The sequence below is a fragment of the Ursus arctos genome, unplaced genomic scaffold (assembly GCF_023065955.2).
Source record: "Ursus arctos isolate Adak ecotype North America unplaced genomic scaffold, UrsArc2.0 scaffold_5, whole genome shotgun sequence".
NCBI classification, from domain to species: Eukaryota; Metazoa; Chordata; class Mammalia; order Carnivora; family Ursidae; genus Ursus; species Ursus arctos.
The window spans coordinates 33,345,872-33,366,158 of record NW_026623067.1 but is presented as its reverse complement, the minus strand read 5'-3'; the positions used below and the strand labels follow the sequence as shown (position 1 = coordinate 33,366,158).

At 52.9% G+C, this 20,287-nt stretch overlaps 1 long non-coding RNA gene across 1 annotated transcript in view; it reads right to left on the bottom strand.

Moving 5' to 3' along the window:
• The window catches only part of LOC123001517 (uncharacterized), a 313,834-nt gene that overhangs the window by 107,976 nt on the left and 185,571 nt on the right, over nucleotides 1–20,287 (bottom strand). Inside the window, exon 6 of the long non-coding RNA XR_008957649.1 lies at nucleotides 10,289–10,493. This is a non-coding gene — a long non-coding RNA (uncharacterized LOC123001517). The remainder of the gene's footprint in view (nucleotides 1–10,288; nucleotides 10,494–20,287) is intronic.

Sequence of the window (20,287 nt, the reverse complement as noted above, 5' to 3'; positions counted from 1 at the left end):
TGCTCAGAAACAGTATCGCCCCCTTCTCTGCTGTCAGAAATTCACTGGTGCCTTAAAGGTCAACCTAAATCCCACCCCCTCGGTGAAGCCAGACCTGCAAACCCTGTAGGGCTTGCCTGTTCCCTTCCAGCTGCCCATTTCCGGTGACCACGGCTCTCTGACATAAGACCCCAGCTGGCAGCTGGGGAGGCGGGAGAAGGGATGATTTGCACACAGTTCCAGCGGGAAATAGGATCTCATGGCCACTCCAGCCAGGGCCTCTCCGTGCCCTCACCTCCAACTCAGGGAAATACATGCTCCCTCCCTTTCCAAGAGCCCCTTTCTCGAGATAAGGAAGCTCCCTCCATCCTGCCTCAAGGGTCCCTGACCACCAAGAGCAGGAAGCAGAAGCAGCTTCTGGGCACATGACTTCATGTGAACTCAGGATGAATCAGCCTTACGGAGCTCACCACCAACTGCCGGCCCATTGGCAAAGGTGAGGAAACTTCTAGAAGACAAACGGCCATCAGCGCAGTCTAGATGCTGCCAGTTGGCTGGCTTATAGGAGCTCTGCCCTCTATGGCAAAGGCAATGTCACACTCCCTACTTGTCCCCTGCCAGGCCTGGCCAGGGCGCTGACCAAGTGGAGAGGCACTAATATCACTGAGCCTTCTCAGGAGGACAAGACCCAGAGCTCTGCTGTGCCAGGGTAGGTCAAGGCACCTTTCCTGTGAAGGGCTCAGTAGATCCCCAGGAACTGGTTATTAGACGCTATCATTCATCACTTACTAGTTGTGGCCTTAACTAAGTTACTCAGCCTTCATGGGCCTCAGTTTCCTCCTCTGTAGAGTGGAGGCAATAACAGAGCTCTATCTAAGTAGTTACAAGCAAACAAGCGCTTCAGGCAGTGTCCGGCACACAGTAAGTGCTTAATACGTGCTATTATTATTTATGGCTCCTGTTTTACAAAGGAAGAAAGTGAGCTTCCGAAGGGAATCTAGGTGGACATAATTTGGAATTTTTGTGCTGAGTCCCCAACAGAATCAAATCTCTAAAGGAAATCCTATAACTGAGTCTGAACCTGAAACTTCCACAAGAGAAGAGAGCACCATCTCCTGGGCCTCAAGCAAGGGCAGCAGAACAGAGGTCACTAATGGTGAGTGTTTAGAGCCCGGCGCTGTGCCTTCCATCAGGCATATCTTTGTAGCTGTAAAGGTCAGCAAGGCCGTGCCCAGACTCCACTTGTAAAGCAAATTGCAGAATCTGAGGTTCACAAGGGATTTTAATGACCATCCAGGTCCGCTCTACAGCTGGGCACAGATTCCCTCAAAACCCCAGGCCAGGACACTGCTTGAATACCTCCAGTGATGGGGAACTCACTACCTACAGAGACCACACATTCCCCTGCAGGTGGACCTGAAGGAAGGAGCAAGGAAAATAAACAAAGGAGCCAGTGGAGCCTGGGTGACGAGAGCCGGCTCTGCCAACTTCTCAGATGATCCTGCCGCAGGTCCAGCCTCCAACCTCTCAGCCACTGCCCCCTGCCTCAGAGGTCCCATTCTCCAGGGAATTGAAAGCACCTCTGAGAAGCCAGGTTTGCGTGGAAAGATATGAAAACAGGCCGAGCCACACACCAACGGGTTCCACACCGCTAGGCAACGGTAAAGAAAACAGGATGGCCCCGGGCCGGGCCCAGCAGCAGCTGCAGCAGCCAGGGAAATCAAAATGCCCAGATAATGAGCCAAATTCTTGCCAAGACACCAGCTAATGAAAGGAGCACAGGAAGGCCCATATCAAGGGCCCAAACTGTTTACACAAGTGTTAAAAATACATCTCAAAAGAAAGCAGGGAAGCCTGAGGAAAACCCTCGGCCGCACAGAAACTGATTTCTGAAAGCCACGTTAATTTGTTTTCCGAGAGGTGTTTGAAGTCTCTCGGTGTACCCCTTGGGCAGCTTTAATTCCTCCTCGTAATCCCCATTAAACCTGATGCTCACTAGCACAGCTTGCTTAGGGGATTATGATTTTTATCCTTAATGATACAGATACATATTTGGGTCCATGTGTGTCCCGAGGTTTCTATGTAAATTACAAAGGCACTGTCAGCCCCACGTCTCCAAAATGCCTCAAACAGCCTGGGCTTCATTAGAGCGCTAAGAGGACTTAAAACGAAGTTTAAAGGGTCAGAAGAGTATAATTTTTAAAATTAATTTTCAAAGCCTTGTAACCTTACAGCCAGAGATGAATGGGCTCACGGGGAAGGGTGAGAAGCCAAGGATGAAGAGCTGAGCCGGGGGGGGGGGGGGGAGAGGGCGTGCGGATGGGGGGCACCTTCGCCAGAGCACGGCAGACGCGGCAGGACCCCCAGGCAACCACTTCCGCAGCCCCGGTGCTCAGCAGGGGAAACGGAAATGCAGAGCGGGCCTAGCCACCGCCGTCATCGCTGTCGCCAGCAGCGAGCTCCTCTTCCTGACCACCTACTATGCGCCAGCTGTTGCGCTCAACGCCTTGCACATTTTGGCTCATTAAAGTCAGCAGTCCGCTAAGGAGGACACTGTTACTATCCCCAGTTTCCAGAAGAGGAAACGGGCATGGAAAGGTCAAGTGACTTCCCCAAGGTCCCACCGAAGAAATGCTAGGTAGAAAAGAAGATCATATTAATAAAGACGATGATGATGGTATTTATTGAGTGCTAATAATATGCCAGGCACAGTTTACTTGCTTTAGCTCATTTCACCCGCACCAAACGCTGCTGAGGTAAAGCCTATGACCTGACTTTAATATGAGGAATCAGAGATCAGAGAGATTTCTAAAAGCTGCCTAGGGTCATACAACCAGTGAGGACCTTGAACCCAGGCGAGTGAGACTCCAGAACCCAAGCCCTCTGTCTCTTCTCTCTCCACGAACTACAGGCCTGCGCCCTAGCTGCAGAGGACTCCACAACAAGGGCATACAAGGTAGGACAAGGCAGCATCCTTCCCACGGGCCCTGGAGGCCTAGTGACCAGGGGTCTGTCTGGGTTCTGCACCTTCAGGGCCCCAGCAGCCCAGCTGGGGAGGGAGCTCTGTGGGCTGAGGTAATCCCAGCAGACTCCCTGGAGGAAGAACTAAGAGGCTGGGGGAGAATGGGCTGAGACATTGGAAGTCCATAGAAGGGGGAAAAGTGGGGTGCTTAAGCAGGAAAGGACAAGTATGCTCAGAGGCACATGGCAGGAGACACCAGGAGGGGGAGACAAGAAGGATGGGGAAAGAGGTCTGGTCTGGGGATAGACTTCTGGGGGTCAGAGAACCATAGGAATCCTTCCACCAAGTCCACTGTCTCTGCATTCCCTACAGTCAGGACCAGGCCTAAAGAAATTACCCTCACTCTTATTCAAGGCCCACTCCTGCCTTGTACACCACGTCCCACCTCCCGAACTCCGGCAGAGACATGGCTCCTGTCGGTGCACCTCCACCTGGGACCATTAACTTCTCCCATCTGCATCACTCACATCAGCCTACAAATTTGCTGTAATGTCTCCCATGTCCAGAAAACCCTGCCTGGACCCCTACGTTTTTCTCAAGCTGCCACCCCATTTCTCTATTTCCTGGTTTGGCGAAACACCTAGAGAGTTATGTGGGCTCTGTGTGGACAAATGTGGCCCACCTTTGCCCACGGCACCCTGTCCTCTCTGCCCTGCCCAGGCAGGCTTCATCACCGCCTCCCCACCAGATTGGCCATTCTCCAAAGCCCTTCCTTCCTCCTGCCTTCCAGGATGCCATATGCTCCTGTCCATACCTTCCCAGGCAGCCCCACTGGCCAGTTCCCTCTGTACCTATGGGCTTCACAGTCTAAGAACTTACTCTCCAAACTCTTCTCTCCTCCCCTCTGCCCACCATCTCCTTCCGTTCTGTGGCTGTAAATTCCACTACCACACCAGTGACGCCAAGGGTCTATCTCCAGCCTACGCCCCTCACAGCTCCACACTCATGATAGCCTCCTTGACATCGTCACCTGTATGTCTGATAGGCCTCTCAAACTCAACAGGTCCCAAGCTGCACCCCTGATTGCCTCTCCCCCAGGCCTGCTCTTCCTCCTCTCCCCATCTCAGAAATGGCTGTGGGGCTGAGGGAAGAAGGGACGCTGGGAGTATTTCTTAGCTTGGGCAACTGTGTGGACGGAGTGCCAACCCATCAGAAAATCCTAGTGACTCCACCTCCAAAACACACAAGGATCCACCCACTTCTCTGTCCCCACTGTGCTCTGCAAGCCTACACTACCCCCATCTTGCGCCTACACTCCTCTACTAGCCTAGCTGAACTTCTGTCTTCACCTTTGCCCCCTCCAGTCCACTGTCCATTCTGTGGTCAAAGGGATCTTTTTGGAACACAAATCCAATCATGTCACCACTAGCACCACCCCAGCTTCCCATTATACTTGGAATTATATCCAAATTCTGAGACCTCGACCTGTATAGCCCCCTGTGGTCTACACTCGACCTCACCCATATCCTCCTTTACCACTCTCTTCTTGATTCCTAAATCCAGCTGCGCTGTCCAGTCTGCATCTTCAGCACACCAGGATCGTTCAACCCCAGGGCCTTTGCACCTATGGTTTTATCTGCCTGTAAGATTTTCCCCTGATTTTCTCACAGCTGAGTCCTTGTCATGCAGATCTCAGCTGAACTGTCACCTCTTCGGGGACACTGTCCCCGATCACCCAGTTTAAATGAGTTCTCCTTCACATCACCCAAGTTTAATGTTCTACAGTGTACTTGTCACAGCTGACAACTTCCAGATTTATTTATCTATGTGTGTACTGTCTGTGTCCCTTGCCAGAATATGAGACCCAAGAGGCAGGGACTTCATCTGTCACGCTTACCGCTGTATCTCCAGCACAGACGTGATGCTCAGTCACCATGATGTGGATGACTGCTTCCTCCCATCTCCTCATTCCTCCTCCCACCCTACCCAACCTCCTCCAAGACCCTGGCCTTTCCCATGAGGCCCAATGTCCACATGGTGGCGATCAATGTCCTGATTATGTCAGAGCTTAGGGTTGGTGGAGAAGGGGAGTAGGGAGCACAGCCTAGGCGGACTCCCCAGTCCACCTCCCCAATACCCAAGCTGTCAAGGGCCAGGCCTGTGCTAGGCCTGGGGACCACCTGCCGAGCCAGCAGCTTTTTGCTCAGGAGTGCCAGCTCTGCCGTCACACGGGCAGGGCTCACACGTTATGGCCAAGGGGGCTTCACCTCTCTGAAGACATAGCTTCTGAAGACAGTAAAAAGATCAGTTGAGTGGGGCAGATGGGGAGGCTGGGATGAATAGCACAGAGGTTTTTTAGGGTGCTGAAAGTACTCTATATGATAGGATAATGGGGGATACATGTCATCATACACTCGTCCAAACCCATAGGATGTACAACACCGAGAGCGAACCCCGATGTCAGCTGTGGGCTTTGGGTGATAATGACATGTCAGTGCAGGTTCACCAATTGTGACAACCACTCTGCTTGGGGATGCTGATAATAGGGGAGATTAGGCCTGGGGCGGGGGTAGGGTGGGACGTGGGCAATCTCTGTATCTTCCACTCGATTTTGACGTACATCTAAACTGCTCAGAAGGGGCACCTGGGCGGCTCAGTCAGTTAAGCGTCTGCCTCAACTCAGGTCATGATCCCAGAGTCCTAAGCTCCAGAGCCCTGCTTTGGGCTCCCCGCTCAGCGGGGAGTCTGCTTCTCTCTCTCCCTCTGCCTCTCCCCCATGCTTGTGTGTGCGCTCTTTCTCTATGTCCAATAAATAAATAAATAAATAAAATCTTCAAAAATAACTAAATAAAACTGCTCAGAAAACTAAAATCTATTAAAACAGAATAACCAAACGGCACCAAGCCTGGCCCCCAGGGTTCCCTTCTGATACACGTCTGGCAAAACGTGCCTCTGCCTCTTCATGCCTGCCGTCTACCAGCAGGCTAGTCCCCGCCCTGAACGGTAAACTCACTGGGCCATCGTCAGGACAGTAAGCGACACTTCACACCTGCAGAGCGTGGGCTGTAATTACAGCCACACTGACGAGCCACTGGTGCACTCAGCCCCTCACTCCAGACAGACTGTTACGGACTGAGCCCTCCAGCCTGGTGACCTGACAGGGTGCACCTGCCACGGGAGAAAGTCCAGCTTGGAACGGTCCCCCAGGAGGGCACTGGCCCTCAGAGTCGCATCAGGATGCCTTGGCCTGAACGTCCTTTCCAGCAACCAGTGCCGTCAACGCCAGCACCACCCATCCCCAGTGCTTCCGGTGTGCAAAAACTCTGGCTCACACCACCCCACCAGCTTCCGAGCAGCCTGGTGAGGCATGCAGAGTGGGGACCGCGGGTCTTTTTTTTTTTTACAGACAGGGACACTAAGACGCAAAGGCAGGCGGGACTCACCAAAGGCCACATAGAGAGTTACGTACAAGAAACCCAGAACTCCAAAGGCCTGGCTCTTAATTCCATGTTCTTTCAACCCCACTCTTCTGAGTGGGTTAAACAACAACATACTGTCATTACTATTCCTTATAAATCTCTATTAGTACCAACAAAACTGAAAACTTCCCACACCTGCCTAGGCCTTCACCAAGTGCCGTCTTTACAATCATTTTCAATTCCAATTTATTATCTGGGCTTCCTGGTAAGCCTATCAGGTTGGTATTGACCTGCCCATTTTACAGATTTTAAGCTGAGGCCCGGCAATGTCCCTGGCTCATTCAAGGTCACGTGGAACAAGGGCCATGACTCCCAGCCCGGCTGCTCCATGTTCTCCACCCAGCAGCCCCCAGAACTAAATGAAACTCCCACCCTGCCTTCCTTACCTGATGTTGGCATGGCCACTCTGTCCCCTCCAGACCTTCTCCTTGCTGAGTTCAGCCCACTGTCCTTAAGGTAACACAGTCCATGCCACTTGACCACGGGGCCTCTGGGAGTTCCCACAAAAGTACCTGAAAATACCTGCCAAACAGTGTGGCCATCAACACATCCAACCCTGCCCAGAGCAGAGCCAATGACGCCTCCCAGATGAGACACTGGGCACCACTGACCACCACACCAAGTCCTGAGAAGGAGCCAGATAGCACAAGCGAGGGGCTAACAGACAACATGTACAGACCCAGCCCAGAGTTCTGGGCAGACCTGGGCTCACCTCAGCGTTATCTCTCCATCTGCCATCTGTCCACGGCAACCAACATCTCAACCTGCTCATTTCTGCAGAGGCCAGCGGGCCTGGAGGCTTCACCAAGCCCAAGCTTCACCCCATGCATTTCAGCCCAAGCACCACAGGCTTCTAACCCCCATTTCCAGGCTTGTCTGTGGTCATTGGTCAAGGGCAAGCACTCAGGAAACCCTCTCCTGTCTCTGGGAGATCCAGCGCAGAGGCCCAAGCCAGGAGTGCAATGTGGAGGCAATGGTCCACAGGGCCATGGTCCAGGAAGCTGTCCCTGGGCCAGCTGAGCCGGGCCGAACGGCACTGGGCACAGGCACTGGGAGGACTCAGCAAACCAGGGGCTGGTTCTCAGGGGAGGGCTTGAGCCGACGTTGGAGGAATGGGACAAGGCAGGGAGGGAAGAGTCCACGGATGTTTGGAAGGTACAAACACTCAGGAAGGGCAGAATTACCTTGCCCAGTAGCCAAGTGTTTTTTTTTTTTTTTTAAAGATTTTATTTATTTATTCGACAGAGATAGAGACAGCCAGCGAGAGAGGGAACACAAGCAGGGGGAGTGGGAGAGGAAGAAGCAGGCTCCCAGCGGAGGAGCCTGATGTGGGGCTCGATCCCGTAACGCTGGGATCACGCCCTGAGCCGAAGGCAGACGCTTAACCGCTGTGCCACCCAGGCGCCCCCAGTAGCCAAGTGTTTTAAGACATCAGGTACATATTATGTGACCATAACTCACTTCCCATCTATGTGTGAAAGTCTAGCCAAGGTTGGAAGGCACGGCTGGACACTGGGTCTACTCTGGCGGCACAGAGTGGACACAGGGATGTCTGTCTGCCAACACCACCCTCAAAGGATTTCCCGGGATGAGGACAGTGAAGAAGAACCACATGGGCAGAGTCTATCACCCTCGATGCTGGGCTTCTAGAAAGTGCAAGAATAACTATTCAGTGCACCTCCCAATAGCGGGTTTCTCACCACAAGAGAATCTGCCAGCAGAGAAGCCACCACAACAAGCCTCCCAGAATCCCGGAGCTGCTCCTACGGATGGAAAAAGTGAGGCCCAGAGAGGGTCAGGGGCCTACCCTGGTCACACAGCGCATGGCCAGAATAGGAGCCTGCCCCATTAGCAAGGCCTTTGCACTTCTTAGTTCTCCCTAGGTTCCCTCCCAAGCTGCTCAGCCCGTTATGTAACAGCGGACAAGTGGCCCTTGAGTGTCTCTGATATAAGCCCTTTGCTTCACCAACGGGGCTTTCCTGTGAAGGGTCCTCACTCCCCTACACACGGTCTCTCCAGGGCCGGCAGCGCAGAGCAGTGAGCACACCCAGAGAAAGGAGAGAAAAATGGGTATAAAATTACATAATAACGTCTGATTCACACACAAAGGAAAGGAGAGTTCTCTTCACCATGGAGACCCACTGGGAAAAGTCAAGGCACGATGACCAAAGGTTTGATGGGTCTTTCAAAGCTTTGTTTGGTCGAAATGTTTGCTCTTATTTTAAAAACTTCTTTGTCGCAGATAAAATTGTTCTCTAATTTGGTCATACATTTGGATTTCATTATTTTCAGAATGTATTCCAGACATCTAAAATTAAACAGATGTCATCAACCCCGTTTAGGCCTAAAACACTTGTAACCAAACAGTGACTTCAACTCCAATGCAATACTGACTTGGAACACTGTGTTTTAGTCATTAAAAGTTTTAAAACTCTGCTCCATTTTTCTCATATCCTATAATGAGATCTCTCCCCCCCCCCTTCTTGAAATACGGCAATTCTTCAAGGGTCAGTGGAAAGTCAAACCGGAGAGTAAAGCAAATTTAAATATGAAAAATGGAAGAGCAAAGTATGAAATCCTTTATCCACTGAAGCCCTCACCAAGAAACGGCACCTCGGCTTCAGCACAAACGGGGGGAGATGGGAAAGGAGAGATATAGAAACAGTGTGAGTGCAGGAAGGGGATTTGGCTTCTAAAGCCTGAATTGTTTTATCGTTTCTTTTCTGACAGGGATTAGATTAGCGAGAATCCTCCAAGCCTGCTCGAGGCGTCCTGGGGACAGTTAAGAAAAGACAATTCTTTCTCTCCTCCGATCCTCATCTCTGAGCTCGCCCCCAAATGAATTTGTTAAATAACCAGGTCAGAGCGAAGTGCCTGTTTGAGATGCCCAGATTCACAAGCAGGGGCACGTGGCCCCTGGGACAGGCCTGAGGAGTGGGGGAGGGGAATCGGGCTCTGGGGTGTGGAGGTCACAGTTGGGGTCTGACCCTCTTGGCCACATAATGTCTTCCTTACATCAGTTTCTTAAGCAAATTGGAAAGAATAGAAGAGAGACGGGGATCAGAGGTACAGACACCAGAGAGGACCTGTGCCTCTCCCACGGGACGTCCGACCGCTGGGGTCTGCATAGGGAGACAGATGCCCCCCACAACCAGGCCTCTGCCGAGACCAGCCCCCCGCCCTACAGAGCTGGGTGTCTCAGCCGGGCCTGCTGCCTCGGGAGCCCAAACCAAATGCCACACTACGCAGTTAGCTCCCCACTCCTGCTCTCAGCTCGGCCCCCCGTGGCAGGCCCTTCTTTCCCGAGCCACCCAACACTGGAGGGAGGGAGGGAAGGAGAGCCCAGCGCCACTTCAGCTCCTGGACGTGCACAGGGAGGCAGCAGGCTCTTCCCATTTCCCTTCCCACCAAATAACTCTTCGTCCCCACTACTCTGCCTGGAGCACCTCTGCGTGGAAAAGCTCCTCCAAAGACAGGAGACCAGCTTGCTTCTAAAGGATGACCCCTCATAAAGCACAGAGCCCCCAGATACTTGTTCCAGAGAGAGTGCTCAAGCCCCAGGCCCAGGAAGGGACGTGGTCATGGCCACAGACCTGCTTTCGTGGGGCTGGTGGGATTCTTTTTGGGGTCTGCTGTGTTTACCCCCGGAGGGGAGGCAGGCAGACAGGCAAAGGAATACAAACACAGTGACCTCTCACGAGGACAAAGTCAAGGACCGCCTAGGAGGGGCACAGGAAAGAAAGCTGATGCCTTTGGAACACACGAGTGGCCCATTCTGGCCCAGAGTTGGACCTGCTCAGTGCATTCCTGACAGGAAAATCCACCCAAACCTTTCTACAGCCAGCTGTCAGTTCACAGATGCACTCACCTCCCAAGTCTCGGGTGAGTCAGCCTCCCTGGGCCTTGCTTCTCTTGTCCACACCTCCCAGATGATTTGTGAGGATTTAGTCTCCATGAGGGACCGACAGCTTCACCTCTGAACTGGACCTGGAGAGCTCCGTCCCGGCTGGCTATCCCACGGCTCTGCTGAGGAGGACTGCGTTCTTGGAGTCCATCAGTGACATCTGCCTTTGCTGTGGGAGGACAGACAGAGACAGCATTTAGTTCTCCTACGTGCCAATCCAGAATCAACCCATCTTGCTTCACAGATGTGGAAACTGAGGCCCAGGGAAGGCAGGTGAACCTACACGAGGAGGTTACACATTAGGACAGAAGATCAAGCGCTGAAAAAATCATCACACCAGAAGATTAGAATTTGCTAACTGGTGTATTTCAATCCTCAGGGTTCCCTGGATGTGAATACCACCCTCAAGAGAACCCCAGATACCTGTAAGGGATGTACTGGGCAGGAGAGGATGGAGCTCAGAAGGTGAAGTCACGCTCCAGCTTACACGGAGAGCCAGTGACAAAACCAGAATGAAGACCCAGGCCAACCTTCCCATGAACCCACCTGCCCATCGAGCTGGCATTTACCCATCCATACGGACAGCCCGGAGCTACAGAGGGCATTACAGTTCTGACACGGGGTCTGGGGGTGGTGGCGGAAGGTGCACAGAGCGTTAGCTCTGACAATGTGCTTGTGGGAAACACCAAATGCCCTTTCCATCACTTCTGAGACTTGGAGATAGAGCCCGCTGACTGAGAAGACACCATCACTGCCCTGACCTTACTCCTACAAAGACTGCCTGGCCAGCTGATGCCACTCATTTCTCTAATAGATGGCCAACAAAGTTCTTCCCGTACGTACAATAAACGGAAGTCACAGAAGGGACAAATAAGCTGGTAATTATTCGCTTTTCCAAAGGACTGTTTTTTCTCTAGCACAGGGTTCCTGTAAACAAGAGCCCTTCTACCAGCATGTGAGTATAATCCCATTCCCAGAGACTGTCCGTGGCTGGCACACCAGCCACGCAGAAACACGAAGTTACTGTAGGTCAGGATTTGACACCTGCCCTGCATAAAGCACCAGATGAACGGCTCGTGTCTGGTCAAAACCCCAAACCCACCCCAAAGACGACCCGGGACCATGACCACAGAAAGGATGCCAAGGAAATTAGGCATGGGCTCCAAGACAATCCACAAAGGGGAGACGGGGAAAGCTCTGGTCCTTGTCGAAACTCAGATATAAACATTCATTCCACAGGCAAGGATGGGGTACCTACTGCATGCCAGACGTCACGCTAGGCACTGTGCGAAACAGGTAACAGAGCCAACAAGATTCCTGCTCTCCTAGAGCTTACAGTGCAGGGGGATTATCAAGACAGCTGTCAATCAAATAGCCACGCTCATGGATGCCTAACTGTAAACTCAGCTAGGGACTCAGAAGGAAAGCAACTCTGGTCTAGGAGAGCTTTTCATAAAGGCACGGGGGGCTAGCCTGAGGGTCTTGGAGGGCTTGGCCGGAAGTAACCACTGAGTTGACATCCAAAGTGACAGTTAACCAGGCAGACTCATGTAGAGCAGAAAGTAGCCCAGGAAGAGGTGAGACCATGTGTCAGGGCCCTGGGGGAGGAAAGAACAGGGTATGCTTTGAGGAAAGGGGACAAGGTAGCCGAAGTGGCTGGGAAGCAGAGAGCTAAAGGCTGCACAATCATGAGATAAGGGCTCAAAGGTCACACAAAGGAGTCGATCTTTATACAAAAGACAATGGATGTCACTGGAAGCTTCCTCAGGAGAGTGCAAGGGTTAGTCCGTGTTTCACAGAGCTGGCTCGAGGTGCTGCACAGAGAACAGACGGGGAGGGCACAGTCAAGGGGCGGGCGGCCAGCACGCTGCTGCACCTGTGCAGGTGAGGGACAAAGGCAAGCACGCTGGCTGGCAGCTGCAAAGACGGCAGAAGTGCGCGGATGCAGTCAAGGGCTGTAGGACTTCAAACCAGCGAGACTCAGGGCTGGATCCCCCCAGGCGGCTAGAGAGTGTGTGCACCAGAGGCGCCTCCCAGATGTCCGGCTGCATGAATGGATGGACAGAGATATACTCCCTGAGACAGGGGGCCCTGGAGGAAGTGCAAGGTGGGTGTGCTGGGGTAGCAGGGTCAGAGGGCATCTTGGATCCCAATGACATGGCCACATGGAGACTGGAGCACGCAGCTGAGTGCACAGGTCCCAAGAGAGGTGAGCACGAACAGCAGCGTGGCCCCTTCCAAGGGCTGGGAAAGGACAAGTCCCGGGATGTTACAGTTCTCTCCTCAGCCCCTCTCACTTCCTCCTCCTTATACACTGATTTCACAGGGAGATTGCAACATAGAGCTGCTTGCCACGGAAGTCAGACATCTTGCATGAGCAAAATCTCAGTCTTTTTCCCCTAAGGAAACAGCAAGAGAAAATAAGCCTCGAATCTGGTGAGGGGGATTAAGTATAGACGCACAGGAGGACTTCCTGGCTCTGAGGGTTTGATGCTGGAATGCATTAGTAAGCAGGAGTCTGGGCTCTCCCTCCCCTGAGGTCTCTGAGATTGGGGTGGATTGCTGTCTTGTGGGGATGCCTGGAAGGCAGGCCTGCCAAGAAGCAGGGATTGGACCTGATCAACCGCTAAAGCTCCCTGGGCCCAGGTGACTAAGCCCCAGTCACAGGAACCCTACATACCCGGTAACAATTGCTCCATTCACCGAGTACTCCCCCTGAACCAGCATAGTGCTCGGGGGCTTCACCAGCACCCCTCATCTCACTCTCACAACAACGCCCCTCGGGGAGTGGTAGCTCCGTGTGAAAGAGAGGCTCAGAGAGGTTAGGTAACCTGCCTGAAATCACACGGGGAGAGGGGTACTCTGCTGGGATTTGAAACGCTGACCAACACCAAAGCCCACACTTCCTTCTCCCTCACCTTCCACCCCAACCCTGCTCTTTTTTTTTTTTTTTCTTGAAATACAGTAGACATACAATATTGTATCCATTTCAGATGAATCACAACATAGCGATTTGACATTTATACACATTACTCAGTGCTCAGCACGTAAGTACAGTTATCATCCGTCACTACACAAAATTAATACAATATTACTGACTATATTCCCTATGCTGTACTTTGCATCCCCATGATTTATTTATAACTATAAGTCTGTACCCCCTGGTTGCCTTCACCTATTTCGCCCACTGGCCCCCACCCTCCACCCCTCTGTGGTGCCCTTAATTCTATCAGAGAACAGCTGGTATTAAAGTGTTCTTGGAAATGTTACTGACATGGACCCCAGGCAGGGTAGAGTATGTGCAACAGCATTTCAGTACCAATTATAGTATAAATATACACGTTGTAGCGAATATAGCAGACAACTGTACCCACAGAAGGAAAATTTGCTGCTCTTTCCCAGAAGGAAAAAAAAAATGGGAGAAAAACATAAGAAACAGAGCCGTGTAGAAACAGACAAAAGGTAACGCATTGTATCTACTTCGAAGGGTACAAATTTTAATGTTTGTCAAAGCACTGTAGCCATTTGCCCCCAACGTTATGGGAGGGTTGCTAGTACTCCCATCCTCATAAGAAGAGAAATTTATACTAATTCGTAAGAATTTACATATGTTCTTGGTCTATCGTACGATACACATGTAATCTCCCTGTTTGTCTTTATATTTTAGGTTCCTTTCTAGAAATTCAGCATTAGTAACCTAGTTTACAGAGTTCTTTACAACCACAATTTAAAGCAAAAGTCAAAGGATCGAAGAGGTGTCTGCAGGATTTTACTTTCTGCTCTCCACAGCTGACAATGTTACCCTGTCTGGTGAGCGACAGGAGGGGAACCCTCCAAGGGGAAGCAGCTCGGTCCTGGGCTCTGGGGCTCACCCAGAGTGGTAGCTGGTGAGTGTGAGCCCTCCCGGAGGGCCAGAGTTCATGTGGCCTCTGCCTCGGCCAACACCTGCTGCCCTGCGTCCAGGGCCCTCGAGCCAGCTGGCGCCTCTGGACCTTGGCTTCCGGAGGCCCCAAGCCTCAGGGGCAGCACGGCACCCAAACAAGGAGCCACACAGGAACCCAGCCGCACCCTTCCAGGGATCACGCTCCCTCAAGAGGGAGCTCCACACTTATTCTAGGCCTTTCCCTGACCCAGTTCCCTGTCATACAGGGCGTCCACCTTGAGTCTCCAAAAAAGCAACTAGCCAAAGCGAGCCCATGCCACCCAAAGTCTGCTCACAGGCCCTCTAGTGCGGGGCAGGGAAACGGAGCTGGCACTCCCTGCAAGAGCTCAGAGCCAATGGCATGGCTTTGAAACGCACTTTTGTGCCCTTCACCTTCCACTGTGGGAAAAGGGCACCCAGAAAAAAACTGAGAAGCATGTGGCCATGTCCACGAATAGACGCAGAGGGTCCGGCTTAGGGGCACCCTGGCACTGCACCCCGTCCTCCCCTCTGTATCACCCCTGAGACTGCAGGTGGCTGCCGTAACAGGCGACAGGACCGTCTCAGTCAGCAGCCGGGACCAGCTTTGCTGGAGCAGCTGTCTGTGGAGGGACTTTAGACCTGACAGTCAGAGAGGTCTGTGGGCTGTGAGTTTGGGGCCCCCAGAAAGAGGCTCGCCCAGGCCAGGCCTGGGAAAGGGGTCACTCCGGCTTCTCTGTGAACCAAGCATCCATTCCTTCCTTGAAACAGGGCCTCTGAAGCCCCCTTTGGACTCTGCAGCCTTTTCGCTCCTCCTCCCCACCTCCCCAAGTTGCCCAGCTATGCCAACAAAGGCATGTGTGGGGGAAGAAGGGCGCTCGTATTTAATAACCCTTAAATCTGGCTCCCCGTGCGGCTACTGTTAGGTAGATTTAAGCAGCAATTACAGAGGTACCACCTTCCTCCTCAGCAACAATCTAGGCCCTTAATCCAGCTAAGACCCAGAGAGTTTGGGGTTGAGCTCCCAGAGATGAAGGTACCAGCTTAAGCGGGGCCTGCTCTGGGCTACAGGAGCTGGAATGCAGACAAGCGTTCTCCAAAATTCACCCCTTCTTGCCAGCAAGAAAATAAAGGGGTGGGGGGTGCAGGGCAGGCAAAGAAGGGACTCCCTGGCTGAAGTCCCCTGATAACTTGCCTTCCCGAGAATTCACATGGAAAGCTGGCACACATGTTTGGGTTAAGACTTGAGAAAGAAAGCCAACAGGCCCCACAGAAGCCCCAAGTGTGGGCTGAGACTAGGGAAGGGACTGGCTCCTCCTGGAACACTGCAGCCCTGGCCCCTTATCTAACAGGAGACAATCCTAAAGCCTCAGCTCCATACTCAAGCTGCCTACCATCTGGCCAGAGGAGAAGATAAGTTTCCACGGGGGAAACATCACTTGGAAGATAGGACTGGATTGTAGGAAGAAGCTTAACACTCTGCCTCAAGCATGCCGTTTGCATTTCCACCCCCTGAACCTTTGCTCCTGCTAGTTCCCTGCCAGGCCTCCCCTGCCTCCTCTCCACTGTCCAGCTCCCTCCTGGGGAGGCCCAGCTTTAAGGTTCCCACGGCTTCCCCAGAGCTCAGTCCCCCGTGACAGCACCCATGTTGTCTGTACAGGTTTGTGGGGCTCACAGCACAGACAATTTGTCTTCAGGGGCACCAGAAGAGGCAGAGAAACTGGAAGGCTGTGACTTCTCTCTGCTAGCCTGGGCTGCCTCCATCAGACCAACTTCCACTTTATTTTATTTTTATTTTATTTTATTTTATTTATTTTTTTTATGTTTATTTGACAGAGAGAGAGACAGCCAGCAAGAGAGGGAACACAAGCAGGGGGAGTGGGAGAGGAAGAAGCAGGCTCCCAGCACAGCAGGGAGCCTGATGCGGGGCTCAATCCCAGGACCCTGGGATCACGCCCTGAGCTGAAGGCAGATGCTTAACGACTGAGCCACCTAGGCACCCCCCAACCTCCACTTTAAAAAGGAAGCCCTTGGGGTGCCTAGGTGGCTCAGTCTGTCAAACGTCAAGTGTCTGCCTTTGGCTCAGGTCCTGATCCTGGGGTCCTGGGATGGAGCACTACCCCCCCCAACCCCCCATGGCTGGATCCCTGCTCAGCGGGGAGTCTGCTTCTCCCTCTCCCTCTGCCTCCCCATGCATGCCACCCCCCTCTCAAATAAATAACTAAAATCTTTAAAAAGGAAATCTTTAAAAAGGACCTTTAAAAAGGTCCCACTGTGCCAAGGTCAGAGGAGGGAGTGAGCTCCTGTGACCTGGAAGCCATCTGGCCTGGGCTGGGAGCCCCCTTGCTGTACTCACTGCAGGACATGGGGTGGGGGCTACGTGAATGAGTCTGCAGCCACTCCGGGCCCTGCAGGGCAACTAGGGGCTGATGGGTCAGCACCTGCCCAGCTCCCCAGGCTTTTGAGCCTGGATTTCCTCATCCGAGTTTCCTGAGTAGTATTTGGTTCTGCTTTATCACAAAACAGTAACGAAAACCATTTGGTGTCAACTGTCATCTTGGATAAAGGTCTGATTGTGTCCTAAAGAGGTGCAGGGACCCAAGGCAGCCTTGCATGAGTCCCTCACCCCTGCCGGACAGGCACCATGTCGGGGCTACGCACATACCTTCACCCAGAATCCAAGAACATGGCTTTGCAAAGCACAGATCTGGATCTGAATTCCAGCTGCACCACACAGAGTTGTGTGACCCTGGGCAAGTTACTTCACCCTCCCATCCTTAATATCCTTATCAGCAGAGTGGCAATTATGATCATACCAAGTTTAGGGGGTTGTCGCGATGACGGAGTTAAATGAGCTCCATGCAGTCATTCTCAAAGTGCGGACCTGGGACCTGCAGCCTCAAGCACCACCTGGGAACATGTGAGAAACGCACATTCTCGGGCCCCATCCCAGACCTACTGAATGGGCTCCTCCGGAGGTGGGGCTCAGAGATCTGTGTCTGCACACGCCCTCAAGGGCTTGCGATCCACACACGAGGTTGAGAATCACCCACCGACACAGGGAGGGTGTTTAAGAACGAGCACCTGGAGAGCAAACAGTAGTCAGGAATGACTGTCCGGCTCTCTCCCTCCTCCCCTAATGGACCCAAAGTTCAGGGAAGTGAAGCCACTTCTCCAAAGTCAAACAGTGAGAAGCCAGGCACCACGGCTCCGGAGGCCACAGCCTTCCCACGACGCCCTAGTGTCTCCCACGGAAAGCGCACACCCCGCGGCAAAGGGAAGACTGATGGTGTTCTCCATGGGGCTAACCAGAGGCTAGCATGTTCAGAGCTGTAAACGCTTCCCACGGACTTGAAGGAAAGCAAAGAGACTAAAGAAAGAAATGATCCCTCCAAAACTAGGAGGATGCAGAGCCTCTCAGGCCAGAGAGGACTCCGTTCCCCAGGAATTAAGGACACGGGTTACACAAACCAAAGGCTCTCCGGGACACGGCTGTGGGCCACGCGGAACAGCCAGCCACGTTCACAGGACCACAGGTTGATATGCAAGCTGTGCACACAAAGGCATCCATTTCTTTAAGTACTTTTCAAACAGGAAATCGAAAATGTCATTATCAGCTCGGCAAGAATCTCGGTGACGTTCTCTCCAGGACTCTACTACTCTAGCCACACGGAGGCTAAGGGACAGGTGCCCGGTGCGTTACAGCTCTACTATGGACTCTGGGAAACCAACTGAGGGCTTCAGAGGGGAGGGGGGTGGGGGACTGGGATAGGCCGGTGATGGGTATCAAGGAGGGCACGTATTGCATGGAGCACTGGGTGTTATACGCAAACAATGAATCATGGAACGCTACATCAAAAACTAAGAATGTACTATATGGTGACTAACATAATAAAAAATTTGAAAAAAAAAAAAAAAAGAAGAAGAAGAAGAAGAAGTGCTGCTTTGTCTCCTGCCTCTGCAGGCCGGGCTGAAGCCTCTGTACTTTCCGTGCCTTTGTGCAGACCTCCCCCTCCTCCCGAGCACAGGGTCCCCATGACTTCCGCTCCACGGAGTCTGGCTGTACCACGCACCTACACCAGCCACATCTGCAGCAGGAACCCACGTGAGCCCAAGGCTCAGGCTGACAGGTGGAAGGAGTGCTGCTCTCTGGGAAAGCATTCCACAGAGAATCCACGGAAGCCATGGCCACTACTGGCTGCTCTGCTTCCAGGTCTCACCATGTTACCTGAAAGCAAAGAGCCCTGTGCCTTCCTCCAAGGCTTCCAGGAGATAGGTCCTAACTAAGCTCCCTCGGCCTCAGCACTCAACACAACATCTGGCAAGCCTAGGCTCCCGATGAGCGCTTCTAAGGAATGCACCTGATGTTCATAAAGCAACTTTCTTGGTACACCACACCCCCGACTCCCATTCCACCTCCCTGCCTCATCCGAACCCGTGAAGCTCCTCTCCCCGCCAGCCTGCCACAGGGCCTGCCGCCCCGCACGAGTGTTCTCAGCTTCCCTTCACTCACTACGCTGCCAGCCACATGGATGGTTTTCAGGCAACAGAGAAACCAAGCTCTACCCCACCTTTGCATATGCTAGTCCCTCCCTCTCTTGTGTTTTGTCTGACGTGCTCCCCACCCTCCGTGAAATGCCCATTCCAGTGAGTCAGGACCACGTCTGTCCTGCTTACCCCTGTATTCCCAGGACCCGTCACACCGTAAATACAAATTAAATCATTTTAGAATGGGTGGGGTATAGTTCACAGAGAAAAAGACAGAAAAGCAGTAGTAATCATAATCCAAAATGACTGAGGAGACCGACAGCGTCCCATGGTTGTAGGAGGGGGAGTACAGGCAGGAAGGTCCCTGCCTCCCTCAGGGAGCCTGGCTGAGGGCTGACAAGACTGCCAGGGAGGCTTTGCCCCTGCAGCAGGCAGAGAGTGGCACTGGAGGGTCTGCCGGACTGACGGGGACATTCTGCTACTCCCGAATCGGGGCGTCTCGAACAGCCAGTGGGCCACGCCCATCGTGTGCAGCCTGGGCGCTAAGCCCTAAGGAAGGAGACCTTCCCCTTCCCAGCCAACCTGTACCTTCTCAAAGTCAGCTGTAGGTGAAGGCCCATGGCAGGGGACGGGGAAGGGCATCCAGAAGAGGGAAGGAGCCTTGGGCACTATGCTGGCTCCACCAAACAGGCCCCTACCAGGAGCCAGGTCTCCTGCGTTCCCTACTGAGAACAGCACAGCTCCCTGGGTGAGTCGAGCCCTAGGGGTAGGGGGCACCTATAGAAAACATGAGACCCTCCACCCCACCCCTGAGGAGAGGTCCCAGCCAGTGCCTCCAGTGTGCGAGTGTCTCTAAGCAGATGTGAGCCAGACTGGGCTGGACTATGATTGGAACATTTGCCTTTCATGGGAGTCTGAACGTCTCCTTCCCAGACTTATATTTGAAACAAGCCATGATGGATGTCCATGCCCGTAGGAAGACTAACAGCTGGTCATCAGTTATTTATGCAAAGAACCGCATGCGGCCAGAGGCTTCCACACACAACACCGCCAACGAAAAACCATTCTGCTACCACGCACAGGCCAGCTGCGTGGGCTTCCCACCAGACTAGAACCCTCGCCTCCCGAGCTTCTCACGCCCATGAAGGCCATACACAGGAGGGGATGAGGACGGGGAGAGGCTCTTTCCCTGTCCTCTCTCCCTCTGGGGCCTGAAGCCAGGGTATTTATACAGCGGCTCTGACCGTCCATTAGTAGGATGTAAATAACTCTCTGCTCTTCAAAGGCTGGTTGAGCCATTCTGTGAGGTCTGAGTCAGCCCCGCCAGGGTCTCGCATTTCAAGCCTTATTCATCTTCCTGATAACTTCCATAAAGGGCCAACCCTCCTTTTTGGTATGCTGGGCCTGCCAACAGCGCCCCGGGGGGATTTTCTGCAAGAAACTGGACTTGCTGAGCTCCTACTGTATGCACAACTCTGTCCTCGTCACTCTAGGGAGAGGAACAAGAAGAAAACACGTTCACTGGTTTCGAGGAAACAAGGCATACGTGGATAGGAACTACTGTGGGTCAAAGC